The 26,769-nt window shown below is 38.5% G+C and overlaps 1 long non-coding RNA gene across 5 annotated transcripts in view; it reads right to left on the reverse strand.

The window, feature by feature from the left end:
• Nucleotides 1-337: 337 nt before the first annotated feature.
• LOC113241256 (uncharacterized) overlaps nt 338-26,769 on the reverse strand; it is a 342,792-nt gene continuing 316,360 nt past the window's right edge. For 4 of the 5 annotated variants that reach the window (XR_006411968.3, XR_008959991.1, XR_008959990.1 and 1 more), the window contains 2 exons: nt 12,986-13,074; nt 338-2,167 (listed from right to left, as the gene is read on the reverse strand). This is a non-coding gene — a long non-coding RNA (uncharacterized LOC113241256). The other variant, XR_008959993.1, reaches the window with a different exon arrangement.

Consider the following 26,769-nt stretch of genomic DNA (forward strand, 5'->3'; position numbering starts at 1 on the left):
AAAAGATATGGGGTGAGTAGGAAGAACACAAGAAGTAATTGCCTGTTGTGAACAGCATTTTCCTTGAAAACATTTGTTGAAAGCAACCAGAGACAATTGTTGAACATTGTGGCTGCCTAAGGGGGTAGATGATTGCTGGAATACAAATAAATTAAGAAAATTTGTTGGTAGCGTATCTGCCCTACACGAAATACTAAAAAGAGTTCTTCAGGCTGAAAGGTAGGGACATAGACAGTTACTTAAGTCCTCATAAGTAAACAAAAAACACCCCAAACAGTAACATAATAGGAAATATAATGTATAAAAGCACATTTATCTATTTTTGTACATTTTCCCTACCTGACTTAAAAAACAGCTGCACAAAGCAATAATAAAAATCCTTGCTGATACATACACAATGTATAAAATTACCTAGTATCATTCCTCATTAGGGAAATACAAATCAAAATCACAATGAGACCATACGCCACACTCACTAAGATGGCTATAATTAAAAACACAGATAATAATAATTATTGGAATGTATGGAGAGAAAATGACACCCTCACATTGATGGTGAAAATACAAGAATTACAGTCATTTGGAAGAGTCTGAAAGTTACTTAAAAAATTGGATAGAGTTATCAACCCAGCAAATTCTATTCCTAAGTCTATACCCAAGATATTTGAAAATCTATATCCACAGCGTCATTCATAATACCCAAACCAAATGTTCATCAGTTGATGAATATATAAAGAAAATGTGATATACAATGGACTATTTTTCAGTCCTAAAAAGAAACAAAGTACTGATTCATGCTACAGCATGGATAAACCTAGAAAGCATTGTGCTAAGTGAAAGAAGACAGACACAAAAGGCAACATATCATTATACTTACATGAAATGTTCGGACTACACAAAGCTTTAGAGACAAAGTAGATTCGAGGCTTCTGAGGGCTGGATTAAAGAAGATGAGAATATTGGTGGATGAAGTCTAAAGGGTAGAGATGTTCATTTAGGGTGATGAAAATTTTTTAGAATTAGGTTTTAGCTGGACACTTTGAGAATATAACCGAAACCACTGAACTGGCCACTTTAAAGGGGCTTATTTTAGGTTAATTATAGTTCAATAAGAAATTATACTTAAAAAGGAACCAATGTGTCTCCCTAAGAATTCTCCCACATTGGTGGCATTCGGCAACGTAGTTATCAAATGGAGATGAAATATCTCCACCGAAACAGGTCATTAAGAGGAAGTTGTTTTGCACGTCACTCTGCTGTTTAATCGTTGGAGTGTACCAAAAGGAAGTCCAGGGGCAGGGACAAGTATCTTTGCCAACAGGCCACATGTGACCTATGATATTTTTACGTGGTTGAATTAAAATGAATTTTTTCTTTTGGAAGAGAGAGGAGATAGCTTTCAGAGTTATGATATTGAGGTTGGAGGACAATGAACACTTAAACACTTGGGACAGACATCCATGAATTAACTTTTCAACTTGCATAGAAGATTTATTCAGTGTAATGAATATTTGTATGTATTGCTTCAAAAAAAAAAGATTATAAAGAGACAAATCAAGCTTATCCTGTCACATCCCTCTGGTACTGAAAATCCTCAAAAAACTAATGATAAATCAAAATAACCACAAAAAGCAAAACACAGAAAAAAACCCAAAACTAACAACAAATCCAAAAAGTGAACCCTGGCCCACAAGGTACCACTTGACCCAACTGCCTCCTTCTCTATTCTTACCTAGCACCCTTTTTCACACCTCTATAAACATGACTGCCATCTTTCTTTCATCACCAGACCCCATTTCCTTCTTGGGTCTTTACTTTTGGTTTCTCTGCCCTCAGAGTTCCTTCCTCGGTCTCACGCCTAGCTCCAATTATGACCAATTCCTGTCATAATTCCAACTGTTCCCTCCTTAACTGATTTTTCTCAGACTTCACTCTCTATTAAATCATTCCATGTTAATTTTTTCCATAGCTTTTTGTTGAGTAGTTGTTTTATTTGGTGATCATGGTGGTGCGCAGCCAAGGAAGAGGAGACAATTCTTATTCCTCAGGTGTGCAGGTTGACCTCTCATGATAAACCCAAAGCTGGTCAAATCTAACAACAGAAATGCCTTGGAAACATCTGGTTTCTTCAGTGCTGAAGCTGCCATCCATACCACTGCCATGGTTTCTGAGGTGAGGATAAATGGCAAAAAAAGAAAAAAAAAAACGATTACGAATTTTAGCCAGTTTATTCCTAGGTAGAAACAAAATGGCTGTGACAGTTTCTCAAACTTTCCTTGCTTTTGATCACCTTGACAATTTTGAGGATTGTGGGTATTTTGTAGAATGTCCCTCAACTGGAATTTTTCTGAAGTTTTCCTATTAGATTGGGGTTATCAACTGTGTGGAGGAAGACTCCAGAGGTAAAATGTCATTCTCATCACATCAAAGATACATGCTATCCAGATGGTTTATCACTGATGATGTTCACCTTGATCACCTGGCTGAGGTAGCATTAGTTTTTTTCCCATTGGACATTTCCTACTGTTTCTGTTGTCCATACTCTGTGAAGCACACGCTTGAAGACTGAGAACCGTGGTCCACCATCTTGAGGGCATAGTTTCTGCATAAATTATTTGGAATTCTTCTTCATGGGAGATTTGTCTCTTCTCCCACATTTATCACATTTTTTAAATTTATTCAGTCATTTATATCAATAGGCTCATGGTTATACTTTTATACCTCTTTACTAGTACTTTGAAAAACTGAACTAGTTTTGGCCACTGAGAGCTCTTTCGGTCGTCTTCTCTGTTGCTTTGACGCACTCCCAACATTCTGATTCTTTGAACATTTCCTTAATTTGTTCACTACAAGATGCTGCTAGCTCGTCTTTTATATTACCTGTCCTGATCCTTGAATCAGCCTCTTTTGTGAGTAACCTTGATTCCCTTTATTGGAGAAGAATACTATAAACCAAATTCCATGTGCAGGTATGCTCACTGCTACTGGAGTATCATTGCTTCTACGTTTTGGCAGCTGTTAGAGTAAGGAAATCTATGTAAGTATAAAAATCTGTGTTTGCATACAGCTCTTAATCTTTCCACTATATCTCTATATAGTCTATTATACATATTATATTCATCTATCATGTTTATCATGTAAATGTGAGTTCAGAGTGATGTTTCCCACTCTGCTCGGTTACCACATGATCATTCTAGCCTCCTCCCCTTGCTTGTCTGTAACCTCCCATTCCAATAACAAGACTCCTGGCTCTCACCATTTTCCATCAATTAACTTATACTGCTCAATTCTAGTCTACATCTTATAGCGGTCTCAGAATTGTTAACCGATACTTTCACGGGAAATAGTTTTATCAACTAGCCTACAGTGTTGTTTTTTTTTTAAAGATTTTATTTATTCATTTGACAGAGAGAGAGACAGCCAGTGAGAGAGGGAACACAAGCAGGGGGAGTGGGAGAGGAAGAAGCAGGCTCATAGCGGAGGAGCCTGACGTGGGGCTCGATCCCAGAACACCAGGATCACGCCCTGAGCTGAAGGCAGACGCTTAACGACCGAGCTACCCAGACGCCCCTAGCCTACAGTGTTTATATGCACAGTTCCTTTTGCTTTTCTAGTCTCCACTCATTTCCAAAATTACTTATGTCAGCATCTATCCTCCCCTTAGTAAGGTTGTTGCATACACATGTAATATAGAGACTTTTATCATGGTCTGCCTCCCACCCGGGGCTCTCCTGACCTCCTACATTATTTACCTCAAATTTACAGACATTAAGTTCACCCTTTCTGCTGTGAAGTTCTATGGCTTTTGACAAATGCACGGTGTCATGTATCTTTGGATACAGCTCTTTGAACTTGACCATATTAACACCAATGAGACGAGACTATATTGTTTGTTTATGAAAGAGATTTTTTTAAAACCGAGGCTTTCAGTGAACACATGACTTTAAAACATTTTTGGTAGAATTTAGTTTCTTATTATTTCAAATCCTTTATTGTCTCTCACCAGATATTTTTCTCCTGAAAGGAAGGTGAATTATTTAATTCTTAATCTTTTAATAAAATGGTACCTATGAGACAAAACATTTTATCTCTTTAATCTCCTCTGTGTTTGGTCTTTGCATTTTAATATCCCTATGAGCAACACCATATCTTATCAAGCCAGATTTTGTTTGCTTTGTCCTTTTTTTTAATTTTCCTTTGATGCAGCAATAGAAATACATACTAGGAGGCTCAGAAAGGAACTGTAAGAGAGCCTAATGTGAGCAGCTATTGAATGGATTTAAAGTATATTTTACAAAACCAATTGAGCTCTGGATAATTTCCTTTTCCTTCCTGCCTTCTGCCTGCCTGATTCTAGCCTAGCAGAGCATCTCTGAGTAAGTTACGTATGAGAAAAATTAAAAGTCAATTTGCACTCAGCCAAACATAATAACAACAAATACGTTGACACGGTGGTTTTTAAAGTGTGGCCCCGGGAGGTACACTTAGCTGGCTCGACTGGAAGAGCCTGCGACTGTTGATCTTGGGGTCGGGAGTTTGAGCCCCACGTGCAGTGCAGAGTTTACATATGTACACAGAGATAAAAAATAAAAGTGTGGGGGCGCCTGGGTGGCTCAGTCGTTAAGTGTCTGCCTTCGGCTCAGGGCGTGATCCCAGCGGTCTGGGATCGAGCCCCACATCGGGCTCCCTGCTCTGCTGGGAGCCTGCTTCTTCCTCTCCCACTCCCCCTGCTTGTGTTCCCTCTCTCGCTGGCTGTCTCTCTCTCTCTCTCTGTTAAATAAATAAAATCTTAAAAAAAATAAATAAAAGCGTGGCCCCAGGGAACTTATTGAAAATAAAAATTCTCATGCCTTGTCCTTTACTTCTTAAACCAGAATCTATCTCTGGAAGTAGAGCCCAGTAATCTCTGTTTTAACAATTCCTCCAGGTTTCACGTAATTTTCAGAATCACCGGGACTGGGGAAATTATTAAAGAGCAACTGTCTTTCACTATGAAAATCCTTTTCTCTTTTTCTTCACTTGAAATGCAATTGTTAGCCAAACAGTAAAATACCCACCTTTTGATTACATCATCATTTATTTAGAAGTGGATAAAAAAAGGCCTCTACCAAATAGGGGAGATAGGGACTCATTTTATGCCTCTGCAATGAGGGAAACAGTAGTAGGAGGAAAGTACGCACGTGGCCCCGGTACATGAGGAACTAGGTACCAAGGATCACGATCTTCTTTCCACAATCGGCTATTCTGCTTAAAAAGCAAATCTGTGTGGTCTAATGTGATTTTAATCTCCTTAAGGAACAGAAAGAAGACTTGAGACTTGTGGGGTAGCTCTCTTATACCCTGTGTAGAGATAATCTGGTAAAGCCAGTCGGTAGAGAAAGGAAAATGAAAAGGTCAAATAGAAGCAACGATGAAAAACCATGAGTCCAGAAGAAAGTAGAGAGATGAACACACGGGATGAATAGTTTTCAATTCCTGTTTCCACTACCTCATGAAAGTACTTTGATTGATCGATTTGAGAGAGTGCGCGCGTGTGTGCTAGTGGGGGCAGGGGCAGAAGGGGAAGGAGAGAGACTCCCAAGTAGACTTACGCAGAGCATGACAAGGGGCTCGATCCCACGACCCTGAGATCATGACCTGAGCCCAAACCAAGAGTCAGATGCTTAACTGACTGAGCCACCCAGGTGCCCCAAGAAGTACTTTATAGCGAAATCCTGCATTTCCTTACGAGAGTGTGAATTTCTGTTGCGTACCAACTGACCAGCCCTGAGCATTTGATTCTTTTCTACCTAAATTTTTGTTCCACACCTTCTCAAACTCTTATGGCTTCTGCTTATTTTGAATATGCTATAACGACAGCTGGGAAACTCCTTAGAGTAAATGGGACTACTACATTATGATAAAAAAATTGGAAGTAATTTCTTATAAGCAGGACATGATATATCAGAGCTAATAAAGAAGAAATGCATCTTCTCCCCTGGGTCGTTTTACATGAAACACTCCTCAGTAGAGTTTTGTGCCGATGTTCCATGAGTCATAGTTACCCCCTTATATTGTTGTAAATTCACTAAGAAACTGAATTGTAAAGGGACGCCTGGGCGGCTCAGTCGGTTAAGCGTCTGACTTTGGCTCAGGTCGTGATCTCAGGGTCCTGGGATCGAGTCCCACATCGGGCTCCCTGCTCAGCGGGGAGTCTGCTGGAGATTCTTTCTCCCTCTCCCTCTGCCCCAACCCCCGCTCATGCTCTGTCTCTCTCTCAAATAGATAAGTAAAATCTTAAAAAAAACAATTGAATGATAAAATTAAAGAAAACAACATTCCAAACTGTTCAGTACAGAGTAAGAAATAAATTGTAGTGAAAGAGCAGAGGCCACCCTGCATTACTTTGCTTTTGTCACCCCAGGCTTGAAATGGGCCCTGAGTCTCTTCTGAGTAACAGTCTTATAAACACGATCCCCCCTGTCAATACTAAGTAAACAGCAATAGTTAAGAAATTAACCTCACAGGGTGAGCCAGCAAAGTTAGATACATTTCCACGTTGCGGTTCCCTTACTACCTGTCCCTAAGGCCTCTGGGAGCTCGTATTTCACTAGCGTGTGACATACAAAAAGCACTTCTTCTGTGGAAATTTATGCACCTTAGGTCCAAGGCTTGGCGAGTGGATCGTGGACCGGACTTCAACTCCCTTGACTGGGCACCATGTACACGGCACAAATGGTACAGCCCTGCCTGGCGACCACACGCATCTTTGCACATAGTTTGCACACGACACACAGTAGGTAACACGTACACCAACAGAATCAAAAGAACACTTAGATTGAACTAAATTGCCGGCTGTGCCTTCACAATGTATGGTAGCTTTTCATTTCCTCTGGCCTTTAAGCCCCAAAGCCTCTCTCCGCGAAAGAGACACAGCCAAATGTACTTTGATTTGAATACCCACTGGTACCTGAGAGCTGTGCTCTGTTACTTGGCAGCTCTTAAGCCTTGGAGAAGTTCCTCAGTTAAATTAGCTTCCTCATTTGTAAAAGAGTCATGATATTTACGAAGCCTGCTGTGAAGATTAAAGAAAAGTATGTTTGCAATGCATCTAAAAGAGTATATGGCATTGTTGGGGCGCCTGGGCGGTGTAATCGGTTAAGCGTCCAACTCTCGGTTTCGGCTCAGGTCAGGGTCTCACGGTTGTGGGATCGAGCCCCACACGGTGGGCTCCACGCTCAGCATGGAGTCTGCTCGAGCTTCTCTCTCTTCCTCTCCCTCTGCCCCTCCCCCCACTCACACATGTGCTCTCTCTCTCAAATAAATATATACAAATCTTTAAAAAGTATTTGGCATTGCAGACTATCCATACGTGCTATTTGCTTTCACTGTGTTTCTCTTTTAGCCTGCTTTCTCCACTCATTTGGACGGCTGGTTTTCTCTGGAAAGTATAGAACCTAAAACTCTGTTAAATGTTGCTCTCTTCGCCAGGTAATAATTATCATCATAATAAGAGTTTACAATTATTAAGTGCTTCTCGTATCTAGGAACTATTCCATTTATTAAGTGCTCATTGTATCTAGGAACTATTCCATACCCTTCCATGTCTTATTTCACGTAATGCTTACAACAGCTTTATGCGGTAGGGACTGATATGGTCACCAGTTTACATTAGATGAAATAAATCTAAGGGAGGCCAATGTGCTTAACCTGAATTGCACCAAACTACTGGCGGAGTTGAAATCAGCATGCAGGGGCTCCCACTTGAGAGGCCTCATTCTTAACTACTCAAATTATACTATCTCCCAGGGCATCTCTGGTTGATCACAAGTGAATATTTATCCTTGTTAACATGCACATCTGTCATCTGAAATTTCTCTGCTTTGTAATCAAAGAGAGCATGACACTATGTAAAGAATGCAGTCCCCGAATTGATCGTGGTTTCTTAGGAGAAGGGGCACACTGTTGTGGTTGAGAAGCTGGGTTCTGGCTTTTGAGTGCTTGAGTTTGAATCTCCTTTTAGATGCATTGCAAACGTACCTCCCTTTCTTCAAGTGTTAAATGGAAGTAAAAAAAAAAATCTAATTTTTTGCTGAGGATTAAATATGGTAATGCATGTTCAAGCACTTTGCTGAGTTCTTAATGTATGCAGGCCCTAGTCAAAGTTTATACAGTTGTCTGCACATTTCCATTTAGGACCCAGCCACCATAGTTCAGGTTGGAGTATGTACCCTAAAGTATGTCCTATCTTAGGAATTCTTGTTATAAGAAAAGTGAATACAGCAAAACCAATAATTGGGGTGATTACATTGTATTCAATTACTTTTTGCTCTCAGAAAAAAAGTAATACTTCTGGGTATTTTTCAAACAGGTGATGCACTCTTCTCATATATGTAAAAAAATGATTTATAAAACTTAAAACTAGGGGCTCCTGGCTGGCTCAGTCGGAAGAGCATGTGACACTTGATCTCAGGGTTGTGAGTTTGAGCCCCATGTTCGGTGTAGAGATGACTTAAAAATAAAATCTTAAAGAAAACCACTTCAAACTAAACACACGATTTCAGGAAAAAGTGGATTGATATATTGTTTATTTTTTTAATGTAAGCTCTATACACAACGTGGGGCTTGAACTCAAGCCCCTGATATCAAAAGTCGCATGCTCTACGAACTGAGCCAGCCAGGGGCCCCACAAACCTCAGTGGTTTAAGACAACAAGCATTTATTTTCTCACAGTTTCTATGGCTCAGTAATCTGGGCCTGACTTCCCTGGGTACCTCTGCTTGAGGGTAACATCACTCAAAAGAGGGAGAAATTGCTTTCAAGCTCACTCACTCAACATTTGGCAGACCTCGAAAGACCGACTGTGAAGCTCCCTTGTGTGGTGTTCAGCAAGCCTAGGTTCCTCTTTAGGCCACTGCCCAGAGATCTCAGTTCCATGCTACTTGGGCCTCTCCACAGAGCTCCTGAGAATATGGTAGCTGGTTCCGCCAGAGCAATGGCTCCAAGAGAGACAGAGTGAGAGAAAAGATGGAAGCCAGAGTCGTTTTGTTAACCTTGGGAAGCGGCTTTCTATGAAGTTTACCACTTGAACTGTATTTTCTTTGTCAGAAGCAAGTCGCTGGTTCCACTCCACACTCAAGGAGAAAGGATTACACGAGGACATTAATCTCGGAAGGCAGGGGCCTTCGGGGCCATTTTGGAGACTGTCTTCCACAACCAAAGTGGAGCAAAGCAAAAGATAGCTACTCATCCATTTTGTCAAATCCGAATTATTAGTTAAGGGTCAGTTTTTAAAATGTTATTTTGAACATTACTAATAGCATTTCCTTCTCCATGCTTAAGTATAACTTTCATTACTATGCCTCCTTTAAAATCATTTTCCTTTCAATACTTAGTGTAACTTAACCATGGGTACCCGTATTCTTTTTTATTAGCTTTCCACACGTTTTCCACCAAAAACGTTCGGGAAGAACACAGACCGCATTAAATCAAGAGCGTAATTATTTTGATTGCCTCACGTGGGATACATATGTCCGAGCAAGTGAGTCTTTTCTGTGAAGGGGATTTAATTAAAAGATCATGACATCAGTACTAAGATGGGGGTCAAGTTTTAACATTACTAGGAGACTCTAGATTAGAACAACAGAAACATATCCGGAAATGACTACGGATGTCAGCTGAATAGCCTACATGATACTTGAAGGTCTTCTAGGATGCCTATATGCACTGAAAAAATTGTCAAAATGTGCCAGAAACATTTATAGTTGCTTTCATTTTTGAACACTAACAGTAGTAACGTTAGAAACCGGCAGAGTTTGAACATTAATATACACTTCTGTGAGTTTAAGAAGTTATTTATGATTTTTGCTCACCTTTCCACATGCCTCCGTGGGAAATAATTTATATTCTATTATGGAAATGGGAAAGTTTAATGGCCTTATAATATGCTGCATTTTGTAAATCTCTATTTCAGTCTTCAAATAGAGCTCTCATCAGTGGCATTTGGGAATGTCAAGAACATTCTGTGGCCTGTTATATATATGTATTCAATTCACCTGACTTTGTGTATAACTCTGGCTCCATAGACAAAGTTCAGAATAAACCCAGAGTTTATCTCATTCTTCTCATGTGTATCAACCCAACTGCAATTTTTGATCACTGACCTTCTTCTCACTGATGCTACAATGGCACAAATACAATGCGGAGGATTGGGTTTAAAGACAGGCCAATTTGATTTTAACGTATCCCATAGGCAACAAAGTAGAAAGTAAGTGTAGTCCCTTTTCGTGGTCTGCTCTTTTTCCAAAAGTTCTCGTTCTAGCCTATCTTTGTATTTTCAAGACAGATCTATATACATCTACAAGCAACTGTATACATCCATCTCCCTAACTCAGTGTATCTTCTAGATCTTTTTTTTATAATAATATCTTTTTATTATGTTAGTCACCATACAGTACATCCCTGGTTTTTGATGTAAAGTTCGATGATTCATTAGTTGCGTATAACACCCAGTGCACCATGCAATACGTGCCCTCCCCACCACCCATCACAGACTGAGGGCTTCAGAGGGGAGGAGGGTGGGGGAATGGGATGGGCTGGTGATGGGTAGTATCTTCTAGATCTTATATATGTGCCCGACTGCTGTCATGACGTGGCTTGTTGTGTTACATCTGCTTAACAATATATCTTCGATAACTTTTCACGGCAGTATAAATAAAATGTTATAATCCAGTTTAATAGCTGTAGGGTATTCTCTCGTATAGTTGGACCATGATTGATTTATCCAGTCTGATACTGATGAACTTTCATACTGTTGCCAACTTTTCCCTACTAACACAATGCCACTGAAAGTTCTCTCTTTGCCGGCTTATGAGACTTTGTATGACAGATTCCATTGGGTCAAACGATACATGAGTTATAAATCTTTACAGATGGCCAAATTGTCCTCTAAAATGTTTGCGTTGACTTATAAAGGTGTGAATTAGCTCTGTAGAATTGTCACAATTATATAAACTACTTATTGTGCTCTATAAAGGAAAAACAAACATTTCTGATCCTGGAACAGTAACATATCTGACTAATACTGTGAAGAGGAACTTACTGCTTCCCTTGCTTGGCCTCATTCTGAATTTTTGAATTGTGGCCCAAGTGTGGGTAATTTCACATCAGTTCTGATCCTACCCTGATTTTCAGCAGGCAAATTTTGTTGTTTCAATTAAGAAATTTTATCTCACGAGGAGTTATTTTTAAATTAAACCCTTAAATTGTGTCCTCAGTGATAAGGATACGTTTCTTCATAAGATTTAATGTTCTACCACAGAAACCAGACTTAGCCTTAGAAAACATTAACAACGGAAGATTAGAGCAACAGGGGACAGAGGCAGGATGATAAACTATGGGCTCCCAGACCTCATGCCCGACAGAAACAACTATTTAACAACTACTCGTGGATGGAAATAGTTCCGGGGGAGCCCCAAAGTACAAAGAAGTGGCTCCACCAACAAAGTGGATCTCAAACTCCAAGAAGGAAGCACAGAGAAGTATAGGAAGCATTTTCCCCGTGTCACCCCACCTTCCCAGGCCGACACAGCTTGGTGGCAAAGAGAATTCCCTTGGCTATGGCTTCCCACCGTGGGTCAAACGGAGAACAGCAGCCCTCACCATTAAGGACCCCAGCAGTTTAAGTCACCATCACAGAAACTCACGACCTCTAACCACTGATGAGCCTCAGACTCTTGGCCACTGTGGATGCTGATGGACCCACACAGAGTCTGTACCATAGCCAGAGCCACTGCAGCATCCTTCTGGAGCAAGGATCAACCCCGGCCACGATGCCACCGTGGGCAAGCCTGTGCTCTGGTATCACCGTTGTCTATGCAGCTATAACCCTGTCTTGGTATTGGTGCTGTGTGTAGGCCTATAGTTCAACCCTGCAGTCATTCCACGTCTACCCCACTGAACCGGCATCTCCACGTGCACCTGTAACTGGCATCCCCATGTGTCCCTTTACCCAGCACTACCTCTGTGCCACCATGCACCCAAATCAGGCGGCAACGTCCCGCTCACCTGCAGGTTAGTCTCAGAAAGGCAGTAAAAGATGACTGTTCCTTCAAATGTGAAGATACCAACTCAAAACTATAAGGAGTATGAAAAACCAAGGCAACAACATGCCACCAAAGGAACAAAATAAGCTTCCAGTAACTAACCCAAAGAAATAAACATCTGTGAATTGCCTGACAAATACAAAATAATGATTTTAAAGAAACTCCGTGAACTATAAGAGAACAAGGATAAAGATATCAACAGAAACACAGGAACAAAACAAATTCAATAATGAGATAGAAAACATACAAAAAACCCAAACCAATTCTCAGGGTGAAAAATGGAGAACATACAAAAATAAAAACAAAACGTCAACAGCAGATTTGATCAATCAGAAAGAAAGAATCATTGAATTTGAAAACAATTCATTTGAGATCAGGGAGGACAGTGGACAACAAAGCTTCTGGCAGACATGTAACAGCAAGGTCCCTAAGCTAAGCAAGTGCCAGGGAGGCAACATCAGGACTTTGCATGGGGCAGGGCAGCCCGGGCTTTGCCCTCCCTCTGGCTGCTAGAAGGCTAGCCATGAGCCATCACGTAGCACCACAGGCCCCAGGAGATCTTTCTCCTCCCCTTCAGCCTGAGCTGGGAGACAACTGGTCACCCAGATGGTTAGAGGGGGTGAGTTTTTGGAATTACCTTCTATTAAGAATCACCAATGCCATATGCAGGCATGCTGTGCTCTCACTGCAAGGGATCATGCTAAGGACTTGAATGGGTGATTTTATCACTAAAGATTAGATGAACTCTGTCCTCTCCCCATTAACTTTGTATAAACAAGGTCCTGGACTTTACCTGAATGCTGCAAAATTAATGGTTCAGACAGATTTATGATAAACTGATTTAAACTTCTATAAGAAGAAAAATGAAGACCAATTATTTCAAAATGAACATGAAGTCTCACCTTCTAATGTGCTTTCTCATTAGTTCCTTCCACAGTAAGGTGTTAAAGCTGTGATTGACATTATTCTCATAATGAATCCACATAGGACACTGTGTAGTGGGTACAAAGGGAGAAGAAGACATTTTCAAATTTAAGAACTTCATTATCAGTATAACCTTCCCTAGTTGAATGTTCTTTTCTTGTTCCATGAGGTCAAAAGACAAATCAACGCAGATATTCAGATTCTAGGATTTTAAAATGTAGAGTAACGCACGGAAAGTCTTGCATAAAGTTGCGTATATATTGTGTATATATCTCAAATTCAAATTTATGGCTTTGATTTATCTTCTAAAGAAAAGGGAGTAACACAAATTAATACTTAGTTATAACCACAAAAAGATGACTGTAGGCATTGGTTTTAAGTGTCATTTTGTACCATTTCCCTATGTTCTCTATACTACACCACTCAACCCCGAAAATCATTGACCTGCTCGTTAAAAAAAAAAAAAGTTAAAATAAGAAAACTTGACATCATGTACCTATTTTTCATTGATCAAATCACATAAATGGAAGATAAAATCCAACAGAATGGAATACAAATTCCTTGTGTAGTGGTACTAAAAGGTAGAAACGCACATTGAACAGTTATCAGATTGTTCCCTGTATTGAACTGTATACAATTTGAAACACTGAATAAAGTGTTAATACATTAATGAATTAATTGTGATGAACATTATCAAGCATTCTTTTCAGGTTTAAAAACTGTCGTGTAAAACATTTACACAAAGCACCACGCTATATAAATGCGATCAAATAATTTAGCTAGTGTAAACAAATATTAAGTTATATGTCAAGTTTTGATTTCAATTTGAGATTAAAATAAAGCATTTTGCAAGCAACAAAGATAATTCGTTAATTTGAAAATTTCTTAAGAGCTGGAATAGTTTGAGGTTTATTATTTCTGTTTTTTTTTTTTTTAAGATTTTATTTATTTTTTTGACAGAGATAGAGACAGCCAGTGAGAGAGGGAACATAAGCAGGGGGAGTGGGAGAGGAAGAAGCAGACTCCTAGCGGAGGAGCCTGATGTGGGGCTCGATCCCAGAATGCTGGGATCACGCCCTGAGCCAAAGGCAGACGCTTAACCACTGTGCCACCCAGGCGCCCCTATTATTTCTATGTTTTATCTTCATATACATTGTGAATTCATGGACAATTATAAAACAAAGAATTTGGTTGAAAAACTGATCAACATGTATGTTTTTCAGAATTCAAAATATACATAATTTCATTATTTATAATCATTACTTTATTTTTTTAAAGTAATCTCTAACCCCAACATGGGGCTCGAACTCAAAACCCCAAGATTAAGATATATGCTCCACTGATGAAGCTAGCCAGGTGCACTGATCATTACTATTCAACAATGTTTGTAGATGCAGTGACATGGAACATTATCATTTATATCTCTTATTGGAAACACACACTTTTTTTGGTTGTAATTTATTTACGTATACCTCAAACTAATATGACACTGTATGCTACCTGCACTGGAATTAAAATATTAGTTTCAGGTGTACAATATAGTGATTCAGTAGTTCCATATATTACTCAGTGCTCATCAATCTAAGTGTTTACTTAATCCCCTTCACCTATTTCACCCATCCCCCACTCACTTCCCCTCTAGTAACCCTCTGTTCTCTATGGTTAAAAATCTATTTCTCAGGTTTGCCTTTTTCTTTGCCCATTTTTCCCTTTTGTTACTTCAGTTCCACATATGAGTGAAATCATGGTATTTGTCTTTTTCTAACTAACTTCTTTTGCTTAGCATTATACTCTCTAGATCCATCCAAGTCACTGCAAATGGCAAATTTTCATTCTTTGTAATGGCTGCATAATATTCCATGGTGTGTATATATGTGTGACACATACCATTTCTTCATCCATTCATCTATTGATGGACACTGGGGCTGCTACCATATGTTGACTATGGTGAATACTGCTGCAGTAAACATATAGGTGTGCATGTGTATCTTTAGTGTTTTTGTATTCTTTGGATAAACACCCAGTACTGAAATGCCTGGATCGTTAAGGTAGTTCTATCTTTAACTTTTTGGGGAACCTCCATCCTCTTCCACAGTGGCTGAACCAGTCCGCTTTCCACCAGTAGCTCACAAAGATACCTTTTTCCCCACATCCTCGCCAACACTTGTTGTTTGAGTTTTTTATTTTAGCCATTCTAACAGGTGTGCGGTGGTATGTCATTGTGGTTTTGATTTACATTTCCCTAATGACGAGTGATGTTGAGCATCTTTTCATGTGTCTGTTGGCCATCGGTATGTCCTAATGTCTGTTCAGGTCTTTTGCCCATTTTTTAAATTGGGTTATGTATTTGTATGTGTTGAAATGTATTAGTTCTTCATATATTTTGGATACTAACCTTTTATCAGATGTATCATTTGTAAATATCTTCTCCTATTCATTTGGTTGTCTTGTGGTTTTCTTGGTTGTTTCCTTTACCGTGCAGAAGCTTTTTATTTTGATGTAGTCCCAACAGTTTATTTTTGCTTTTGTTTCCCTTGCCACAGGAGACATATCTAGAAAAATATCACTATGTCAGATGTCAGAGAAATTACTGCCTGTGTTCTCTTCTAGGATTTTTGTGGTTTCAGGTCTCACATTTAGGTCCTTAATCCATTTTGAGTTTGTTTTTGTGAATGGTGTAAGAAAGTGGTCCGGTTCACTCTTTTGCATGTTGCTGTCCAGGTTTCGCAACACTGTTTGTTGAAGAGACTGTCTTTTTTTCATTTCCTATTCTTGCCTCCTTTGTTGAAGCTTAATTGACCATATGATCATTGGTTTATTTCTGGGCTCTCTATTCTGTTCCATTGATCTCTGTGTCTAGTTTACTGCCAAGCACCATACGGTGTTGATGAGTATAGCTCTGTAATATAACTTGAAGTCTGGAATTGTAAGACCTACAGTTCTATTCTTCTTTATCGGACTCCTTTGGCTTTTCAGGGTCTTTGTGATTTCACACAAACTTTAGGACTTTTTGGTTCTAGTTCTGTGAAAAATGCTGTTGATATTTTGATAGGGAGTGCATTAAATCTGTCGATTGCTTGGTTAGTATAACATTTAAAAATATTTGGTGTTGCAATGCATGAGCATGGAATGTCTTTCCATTTCTTTGTGTCATCTTCAGTTACTTTCATCAGTGTTTTAGGGTTTTCAGAGTACAGGTCTTTCACCTCGTTGGTTAGGTTCATTCCTAGATATCTTATTATCTTTGGTACAACTGAAATGGGATACTTTTCCTTAAATTCACTTTCTGCTGCTATATTATTAGTGTATAGAAATGCAATGAATTTCTGTACATTGATTTTCTATCCTGTGGCTTTACTGAATTCACTCACCAGTTCTATTAGTCTTTCAGTGGACTCTTAAGGGCTCTCTAGATGCAGATAATGAAGGTTTCACTTCTTCCTTACCAATTTGGAGGCCTTTTATTTCTTTTTGTTATCTGATTGCTGTGGCTAGGACTTCCACTACTATGTTGAATACAAATGGTGAGAGTGGACATATCTATCTTATTCTTGAACTTGGCAGAAAAGCTCTCGTTTTTTTTCCCCTTTGAGGATGATACTAGATGTGGGTCTTTGACATCCGGCCTTAATGATGATGCACAATGTTTCCTCTAAGCCCGCTCTGGTAAGGGTTTTTATCCTTTCTCTTGTTGATGTGATGCATCATACTGATTGATTTCTGAATATAGAACCACACTTGCATGCCTAGAATAAATCTCACTTGATCATGGTGAATGATTTTTTAATGTATCGTTAGATTCGTTTTGTTAGTATTTTTCTGAGGAGTTTTACATCTACGTTCATCAGAGATATTGGCCTGTAGTTCTCCTTTTTTGTGTGTGGTGTCTTTATCTGGTTTTGGTATCAGGGTAATGATGGCCTCATTAAATTAATTTGGAAATTTTCCTTCCTCTTCTATTGCTTAGGAAGGTTTGAGAAAAATATGTATTAACTCTTCTTTAAATGTGTGGTAAAAATTCACCTGTGAAGCTGTCTGGTCCTGGACTTTGATCGTTGGGAGGTTTTTCTTTTGTTTTTGTTTTACTGATCTAATTTCATAGCTGGTAATCGGTCCGTTCAAATTTTCTACTTCTTCCCAATTCAGTCTTGGTAATTTACGTGTCTCTAGGAATTTATCCATTCAAGGGTGTCCAATTTTTGCCATATAACTTTTCATAATATTCTTGTACAATTGTTTGTATTTTTGTGGTGTTGGTTGTTATTTTTCCTCTTTCATTTGTGATTTCGTTTGAGTCCTCTCTCTCTCTCTCTCTCTTTTTATGAGTCTACCTAGAGATCTATCAATTTTCTTGGTCTTTTCAGTGAACCAGCTCTTGGTTTGATTGATGTGTTCCAATATTTTTTTTAGTTTCTCTCTCTCTTTTTTTAATTTAAGTAATCTCTACACCCAACACGGGGCTTGAACCCCCAGCTCTGAGATAGAGTAGCATGCTCTGCAAACTGAGCCAGCCAGGCACCCCTGATTTTTTAGTTTCTAGGTCATTTATTTCTGCTCTAATCTTTATTATTTCCTTCCTTCCGCTAGTTTTGGGTTTTGTTTGTTGTTCTTTTCCTAGCTCCTTTACGTGTAAGTTTAGGTTGTTTGAGATTTTTCTTTTATCTTGAGGGAGGCCTGTGTTGCTATAAACTTCCCTCTTTGAACTGCTTTTGCGGCATCCTGAAGATTTTGGACCATTGTGTTTTCATTTTTATTTTTCTCGTGTATCTTTAAATTTCTTGTTTGATTTCTTGGGTTAACACATCCATTGTTTAGTAGCATATTATTAAACCTCCACGTATTCGTGCTCTCTCCAGACTTTTTTCTTGTGGTTGATTTTGACTTTCACAGGACTGTGGCCAGAAAACATGCATGGTAGGACTTCAAGGTTTTCAAATTTCTTGATACTTGTTTTCTGGCCTAATATGTGCTCTATTCTGGAGAATATGCAGTTGAAAAGAATGTGTATTTTTCTGTGTTAGGAAGGAATGTCCTGAATATATCTGTTAAATCGATCTAGTCCAACTGTTTCTTTCTTTCTTTCTTTTTTTAAAAGATTTTATTTATTTATTTGACAGAGAGAGACAGCCAGCGAGAGAGGGAACAGAAGCAGGGGGAGTGGGAGAGGAAGAAGCAGACTCCTAGCGGAGGAGCCTGATGTGGGGCTCGATCCCACAATGCTGGGATCATGCCCTGAGCCAAAGGCAGACACTTAACCGCTGTGCCACCCAGGCGCCCCCAACTGTTTCTTTATTGACTTTCCGTTTGGATGATCAGCCCATTGATGTAAGTGGGGTGATAAAGTCCCCTATAATTATTGTATTACTATCGATTAGTTCCTTTATGTTATGTACCATATTGGGTACACTACAGGACTTCTTTTCATAAGGCCATTACTTTCAAGTGCAGGAGATGTAGTTGACTTTTCTAACACAAAAAACCAGACACAGTGTTAGACAAAATGAGGAGACACAGGAATATGTCCCAAATGAAAGAATAGGACAAAACCGTAGCAAGAGACCTAAGCTAACCAGATATAACTAATATGCCTGGTCGAGAATTTAAAGTACTTATCATAAAGATACTCACTGGACTTGAGAAAAAGAGTGGAGGACAGCTGTAAGCCCCTTAACAAAGATATAAAAAAGAACCAATCAGATGAAGAACACAATAAGTGTAATTAAAAAATACACTAGATAGAATGACTAGCAGGCTAGAGGATGCAAAACAAATTAGTGACCGGGAGGACAGAATAACGTAAAGTAATCGAGCTGAACAGGTGAGGGAAAAATTTATGCAGAATGAGAATAGATGTAGGGAACTCAGGAACACCATCAAGCAAAATCATATTCACATTATAGGGCTCTCAGAAGAGGAAGAGACAGAAAGGGGGCAGAAAATTTATTTGAAGACATAATAGCAGAAAACTTCATTCACCAGGAGAAGGAAGTAGATATCCAGATCCAGGAGGCACAGAGATCTCTCAATAAAATCAAGCCATGATGGTCCACATACAAAGACACGTAGTAATTAAAATGGCAAAAAGTAGTGATGCAGAGGGAATTTGAAAAGCAGCAAGAGAAAATAGTTACATACAAGGGAAACCCCATAAGGCTATCTGCTGATATTTTAGCAGAAATGGTGTAGGCCAGAAGAGACTGACATGATACATTTGAAGTGCTGAGAGGAAAAAAATCTAGAGCCAAGAATACTCCATCCAGAAAGGCTGTCGCTCAGAATATAAGGAGAAATAAAGAAAAGGTAAAGGAATTTATCATCACTAAACCAGCCCTACAAAAAAGGCTAAAGGGGACCCTGAATGGACAGGAAAGGCTGTAAGAAAAGTAGAAAGAACAAAAGCAGGTAAAAATAAGTATATCTATAAAAATCAGTCGAGGGACTCACAAAACAAAAGGATATAAAGTATGATATCATATACCTAAAACACGGGGGAAAGGAGGAGTAAAGAATGGGTTCAAACATGATCAACTAGGAACTTAATACAGACTGCGACTGCAGATGACGTTTACAACTACAAGGGCAAACACAAATCAAAACCAAGGAATGGATATGCAAAAGATAAAGAAACTGGAATCCATGTGTATCACTAAACAAAGCCAGCAACGTGTGAGAGAACAGAGCAAGAGAAGGATTAGAGAAGAACTAAAAACACAACCCCAAGTAGCAAAATAGCATTAAATACATACCTATCAATCAGGACATTGCATAGAAAGGTACTAATCATTCCAAAAGACATAGGGTGATGGAATGGAAAAAAAAAAAAAAACCCGGCTATTTGCTGCCTACAAGAGACTCACTCCAGACCTAAAGACACCTGCAGATTGAAAGTGAGGTAATGGAAAAATATTTTTCATGCAAATGGGTATGAGAAGAAAGCCAGGGTAGCAATACTCATACTGGACAAAATAGACACTTTTATATATATATATATAACATATTTATATAAGTATATATTTATATATTATATATATTATATGATATTTATATATTATATATTTATATAAATATATTTATATATTAAAAATATAAATATATATAATATATATATAATTTTTTTTTAAGAGAGAGAAAGCACGTGCGCACAGTGGGGGAGATGGGGCAGAGGAGAGAAAGAATCTTTGCAGGCTCCATGCCCAGCATGGGGCCTGAGGATGGGCTTGTCTCAAGACCTGAGATTATGACCCCAGCCAAAACCAAGAGTCAGATGCTTAACTGACTGAACCACCCAGGCGCCCCCAACATAGAACTTATCTTATTTTTATTTTTTTTAAGATTTTATTTATTTGACAGAGAGAGACAGCCAGCGAGAGAGGGAACACAGCAGGGGGAGTGGGAGAGGGAGAAGCAGGCTCCCAGCGGAGGAGCCTGATGTGGGGCTCAATCCCAGAACGCCGGGATCACGCCCTGAGCCGAAGGCAGACGCTTAACCGCTGTGCCACCCAGGCGCCCCCAACATAGACTTTAAAACAAAGACTGTGATGAGACAAAGGACAATGTATAATAATAAAGGGGACAATCCAACAAGACGATGTAACATATTATTTTTGTGAAGATGTAACTTTTCCTTAAAAAACAACTTTGTTTTAGAGTATTTCCTTTCCATAGCTGAAAGTTGAAGGTATTTTTGTTGTTAACCTTAAACAGACTTATTCTAAATGTGCTAAAACATAATGTTGGGTCTGCTCTATATCCCTCCTGCCCTGAAAATCTGAAAGCTAATCCAAACTAGAATGTTTTAGAATATTCAAGGGGCGCCTGGATGGCTCAGTCAGTTAAGCGTCTGCCTTCAGGTAATGACATCACGATCCCGGGGTGTGGGGAGCCTGTTTCTCCCTCTCCCTCTGCCCCTCGCCCTGCTTGTGCTCTCTCTCTCTCTCAAATAAATAAATAAAATATTTAAAAAAAGAATATTCAAAGAAGAGCGATAACTTTTAACACCAGCCTTTTAGATTTTGTGAGGTGACAATACTTAGAAAGTTCCTTTCTATGACACATAAAATACGTAATATCCAAATCCAAGTCAACCATGGGAGAGCAGTGTTTATCACAGACTGTCTTTTATGATTTTCAAAACGCAACTATAGCATTTTCATTTTTATTTCTTTTTGGATGTGGTGGTATGGATAAGCAGATTTATGGCTTAGGGGACTGCCAGGATGGCGTGCCAGACAATATAAAGAAATGTGAGGAGGAGCTAGTCTGGAGTACATGGCAGCACAATGAGTTTCAGAAAATTTGTGGGTTTTTTTAATCACTGTATATTTTTGTTGTTGTTTAGGGCTGCATTTTTTGACCATACAGGGTTTATTTAATGAAAAGATTCCCTCCCACCACGTTTCTTATTGTTGTTCCATCCTGGTAAGCGTATCCCCTTAGTCCCCATCACTTATTTCCCCCATCCCTAACCCCCCTCCTCTCTGGTAACCATCAGTTTGTTCTCTAGAGTTATGACTGTTTCTTGGTTTGTCTCTCTCTCTTCCCTTCCCTCATTGGTTTTGTTTCTTGCATTCCATGTGTGAGTGAGATCACATGGTATTTGTCTTTCTCTGACTGACTTTGCTTAGCATTGTACTCTCTGCCTCCATCCATGTTGCTGCATATGGCAAGATGGCGTTCTTTTTGCTGGTGGAATAATAGTCCATTGCGTATGTATATATTCTTCCTTATCCATTCATTTGTTGAGACGCACTTGCGCTACTTCCATAGCCTGACTGTTGTAAGTAATGCTGCGGTAAACACAGGAGCGTGCGTCCCTCTCATTCGCGTTTTTGTATTTTCTGGGTTAATAACCAGTAATGCGATTCTTGCATTGTAGAGTAGTTTTCATCATTAAAGGAACCTCCATGCTGTTTCCCACAGTGGCTGCGCCAGTTTGCATCCCAACCAACAGTGCATGAGAGTTCCTTTTTCTCCACATCCCCATCAAACACGTGTTTCTCGTGTTTTCTGCTTGTACCCATTCTGACAGGTGTGAGGTGGTATCTCACTGTAGTTTTGATTTGCATTTCCCTGATGATGAGTGATCTTGAGTTCCAACTATGAGGACTACATCAAATAAATAGTTTCTGTACAGTGAAGGAAACAATCAACACAACTAAAAGGCGACCTTACTGAATGGGAGAAGGTATTTCCAAGTGACATGTGATAAAGGGTTAGCAACCAAAATATAAAGAATTGATACAATTCAATACCCAGAAAACAAGTAACCCAATTAAAAAATGGGAAGAAGACCTGAACAGACATTTCTCCAAAGAAGACATACAGACACATGAAAAGATGCTCACAATTACAACATTTTTATATTGATCAATGTGTTTTTACAAAAACAAATCCTAAATTACTAAGCTTTGACGAGAAGTAATTTGAAATTATACACCTGGAAGAAGAAAATGGGAAAAAGAAGGAAAAAGAGTGGAAAAAGAGCAACAGGATTTAGGAGCACTTTTTACAAAATGCCATTATTGGAATCTCAGCACGAGAAGAGCAAAAAAGTTAGAAAGCTTATTTAATGAGATAATGGCCGTCAACTTCCCAAAACACGGAAGGGAAGTGGATATCCAGATTCACGGAGATCTAAGAACTATAAAGAGGGATAATCCAAAGAAGACCATACGCAGACACACTACAATAATACAGTCAAAATTCAAGGACCTGGACAGCTGTGAAAGCCACAAAAGTTGAATGGCATCTAATTAAAAAGTTTCTGCTCAGGAAAGGAGTGAATGGAAAACTTATGGAATAGTAGAAAATGTTTGCATATGCTACATGTAAGTGATTAATACCCAAAATCTACATAAGGAACTTCTAAAACTCATTAGCCAATAACCCCTTTTAAAAGAAAATGAACAATGTAAACAAATAGACATTTCTCCAAAGAAGACTTAGAAAAGGACAAAAGGTAGATGAAAAGGTCCCCAACATCACTCGTCATCAGAAAAATGCAAAGCAAACCCACAATGCAATACTGCTTCACGCCTTTAGAAGGGCTGTATTAACAAGTCAAAAAATAACAAGCATTGGTGAGAATCTGGAGGAAAGGGCACCTTTCTACATTTTTGGTGGGGATGTAAATTGGTACACCTATTATAGAAGAAGAATGGGAATTTTCACAAAATTAATGACGGAAGTACAACAGGACCCAGTAATTCCATTTCTGGGTATGCACCCAAAGGCTATATCTGCCCTCTTGTGTTCATTGCAGCAGCATCGACAGTAGCCAAGACATACAAACAATCTGTCCATGGATGAATGAATAAAGAACAGGTGAGATATTTATAGCACATATATCTTTGGTGTGTGAAGGTGTATGTGTGTGTGTGTGTATATATGCATATATTATGAATTTCCACACACGTAAAAAATGTATGATCGTACTGAAATGCAGACTATAAAACAGTCAAATTCATAGAAAAAAAGAACGTGAGTTGTCTGGGGTTAGGTGAAGGGGGCACAGAGCTGTGGGTCACGGGGTAAAAAGTTTAAGTTATAGAAGATAAGTAAGTCCTGCAGATCGAGTGTCTGGCAACGTGGCTAAAATTAACAATCCTGTATTTTATACCTGAAATTTGCTAAGAGAGTAGCTCTTGTGTTCTCACCACAAAATAAGAAAAATAAAAGAAAATGGTAACTATGTAGAGTGATGGATGTTAATTGCATGATTATTTCACAATGTGTATGTATATTAAGAGATCACCTTGTACACGGTCACGGTATTATTTGTACATGAATTAAGATAGAAGAAAGAGACACTGGGGAGTAACGGTTAGGTGCACCCACAACTTTCTGACTGACTTAATTGGTCAAATGCTAGCTCCTCTACTGACAAACTCTAAATGTGTATGTGAATAAATCTCCCTGAGAGACTTTACTCTGCTTATGTAATGGCGGTAGTAATAATAATACCAACTGCAAAGGATTTTTTAAAAATTTAAAAGAGCGAATGTATTTAAAATATTTAGCACACTGGGAAACATGAAGTACTTACTACTTTTATCACCTGGTCATAACTGAATGGCATATGAAATGAACTGCTTGAGTTTTGATCGTGGTCTGGGAGGAGTTTACTTTATTGCTCTAAGTTTGTCAATTCACTGTTTTCAGAACCTTACCCCAGCTGTGTCCATTACTACATCGATACCTTTCACAAATGTATCTCCTAGCTATATTCTGACTCTCGCCCCACGTCCTCGTTGTCTCATTTATGTCTCCAAATGTAGTAATTCAACAACTGTAGGTGGATATTTTTTTCTTGCTCCTCTGTTTTATGATAGCTTTATTGAGTTATGAGTGTGATGGTAAATGCTGACTAACCGGCAGTCTGGAAAAACGCATGCAAGTATCTATGTGCTAAAAGTCCATATTTTACACATAAAAAGTATAGCACACAATTTACAAATAACAAAATATACACTTTACTGTAAATTACATGTGATTAATTCTCAATAAATGCTATAATTCTTTCTGGTCAACTTGTGGATTCCTAGCCAATCTATGATTGTAACTGACAAATGAGTAGAGTTTTGACCTGAACAAGGACAGATGTTTTTCTTTATGTTAATGAATGAGAGGGAAAAAATGTCAAAGCACGTTTGTCAGGGATGGGATTTTCTTGGTGAATCACATAATACTTTTTGAATGCTAGAAAAATATCCTCTCAATTTTTTTGTACGATTCACTGTGTAATGGTAAGACACAGTTTTTTGTTTAATAAGGATTAAAATTATCTCTATCCTGTTCTTTCTAGACAATCGACGACAACAGCAAAAATGAATAGATGAAGCCCTTATTTGTAGTATTTACCAGTTTCTGTGGAGTAAGAACTCCCACCTTGGCCGATTTCAAGCTACCACCGCACGTTCTTACTGACCATACAGTAATACAACGTTGTGTATATTATTCCCGCCATACAGATACAGTTGACATAAATAACATCAAGTATAAATATAATATAGTTAAATAAGAAGTAATGACTTTTGAGTCTCTGTGTCTTTGGTTTTAATGTAATTAATTCAAAGTTTTTAGTTTCTTTAAATGGCCATGTTTAACAAGGGCTTGAAAATTTCTGAAAGTTAAACTGACTTCACGGATCAGGTCAAGCTCAACATTGTTATACATGTAATATTTTTCTCAATTAAAAAAAAAATAAACCTTCCATAACTTCTCTTCAACCTCTGGCAACTTCCAGAACTTCCGTATCTCTGTTTTTTTTGCTTTTATCAGCCAGAAATCTTTAAAATTTTCTTTTATTAACTGCCTCCCTGTCTTTATTCTACTGACCCACTATTGTTTAGCTTTCTGCCCCCTATCTTCCGTAAAAACAGATGTGGCTGTGGTCACCAGTGCCTCTAAATTAAACAGACTTTACTGTTCACATTTTCCTTCTCAACAGTATTGTTTACTGTTCATGAGCTACTCAGTCCTTCTTGAAACACTCTTCCCTTGGGTTCCACAATACCATACTTAGCTATTTTATTTTCCTGGCTCTCTATCCATTACATCTCTTCTCCTTTGGAAGCACAACTTTCTCTACCTATTACATGTTACAGTTGAAGAAAGTTGTTCTCAGACCTCACTGGCTTGTGACTCTATATATCTCTCCCATGACTTTAATGTCCACATATACTGAGATTAGTAAATATATATCCCCAATATTTAAAGTATACATTTTTTAAATATATGTATACCATCACCACAATGAAGAAAATGAACATAGCTTTTTACCACTAAAAGTTTTCTGGTGCCCATTTGTAATCTCTCTCTTCCTAGACAATCCAGCTGCCATTGTCCAAGAAACCAGTGTTATTTGTTACCAGTATAGATTACTTTGCACTTTATAAAGATTTACTTATAAGTGGGATTCTTCAATAGGGACTCTTTATTTTCTGGTTTTCACTCAGCATAATTATTTTAAGATACATCTAAGCTTTGGGGCGCCTGAGTGGCTCAGTCGTTAAGTGTCTGCCTTCGGCTCAGGGCGTGATCCCGGCGTTCTGGGATCGAGCCCCACATCAGGCTCCTCTGCTGGGAGCCTGCTTCTTCCTCTCCCACTCCCCCTGCTTGGGTTCCCTCTCTCGCTGGCTGTCTCTCTCTCTGTCAAATAAATAAATAAAATCTTAAAAAAAAGATACATCTAAACTTTTGTATCAATAACTTATTGCTGAGTAACATTGTTATATAAATACACTGAAATTTTTCTGTGTTTACTTATATTGATAAGACTTTTTTTTTTACTAGTTTGAGATTATTACAAATGCAGCTGCTATAAACATTCACGTACAAATCTTTGTGTAGACTATGCTTTCACTTCTGTTGGGTAAATACCTAGGAGTGGAATGGCTGGTGTATTTTCAACATTATAAGGAACTGCTAACTATTTTCAAAGTGATCGTATCATTTCGAATATCCACTAGCATTGTATGTGTGTACTTAACCATGCTTGGCATTTTCATTCTTTTCAATTTTAGCCCTTTTAGTGTATGCAGTGGTATAGTATTATGGTTTTAGTTGACATTTTCTTAACTGTGAATGATACTGAGCATAATTTAATGTGCGTATTTGCTGAGTTCCTTCTTTTGTTAACTTATCAACTGTTTGGCCCAGTTTTAATTCAGTCGTTTATATTCTAACAATTCTAAAAGTTTTTTTGGTAAATATTGTAGGTATAAATTCTTTGTCAATTATTTTCACCGCAAATATTTTCTCC

Source organism: Ursus arctos, chromosome X (genome assembly GCF_023065955.2).
Source record: "Ursus arctos isolate Adak ecotype North America chromosome X, UrsArc2.0, whole genome shotgun sequence".
Classification (NCBI taxonomy): Eukaryota; Metazoa; Chordata; class Mammalia; order Carnivora; family Ursidae; genus Ursus; species Ursus arctos.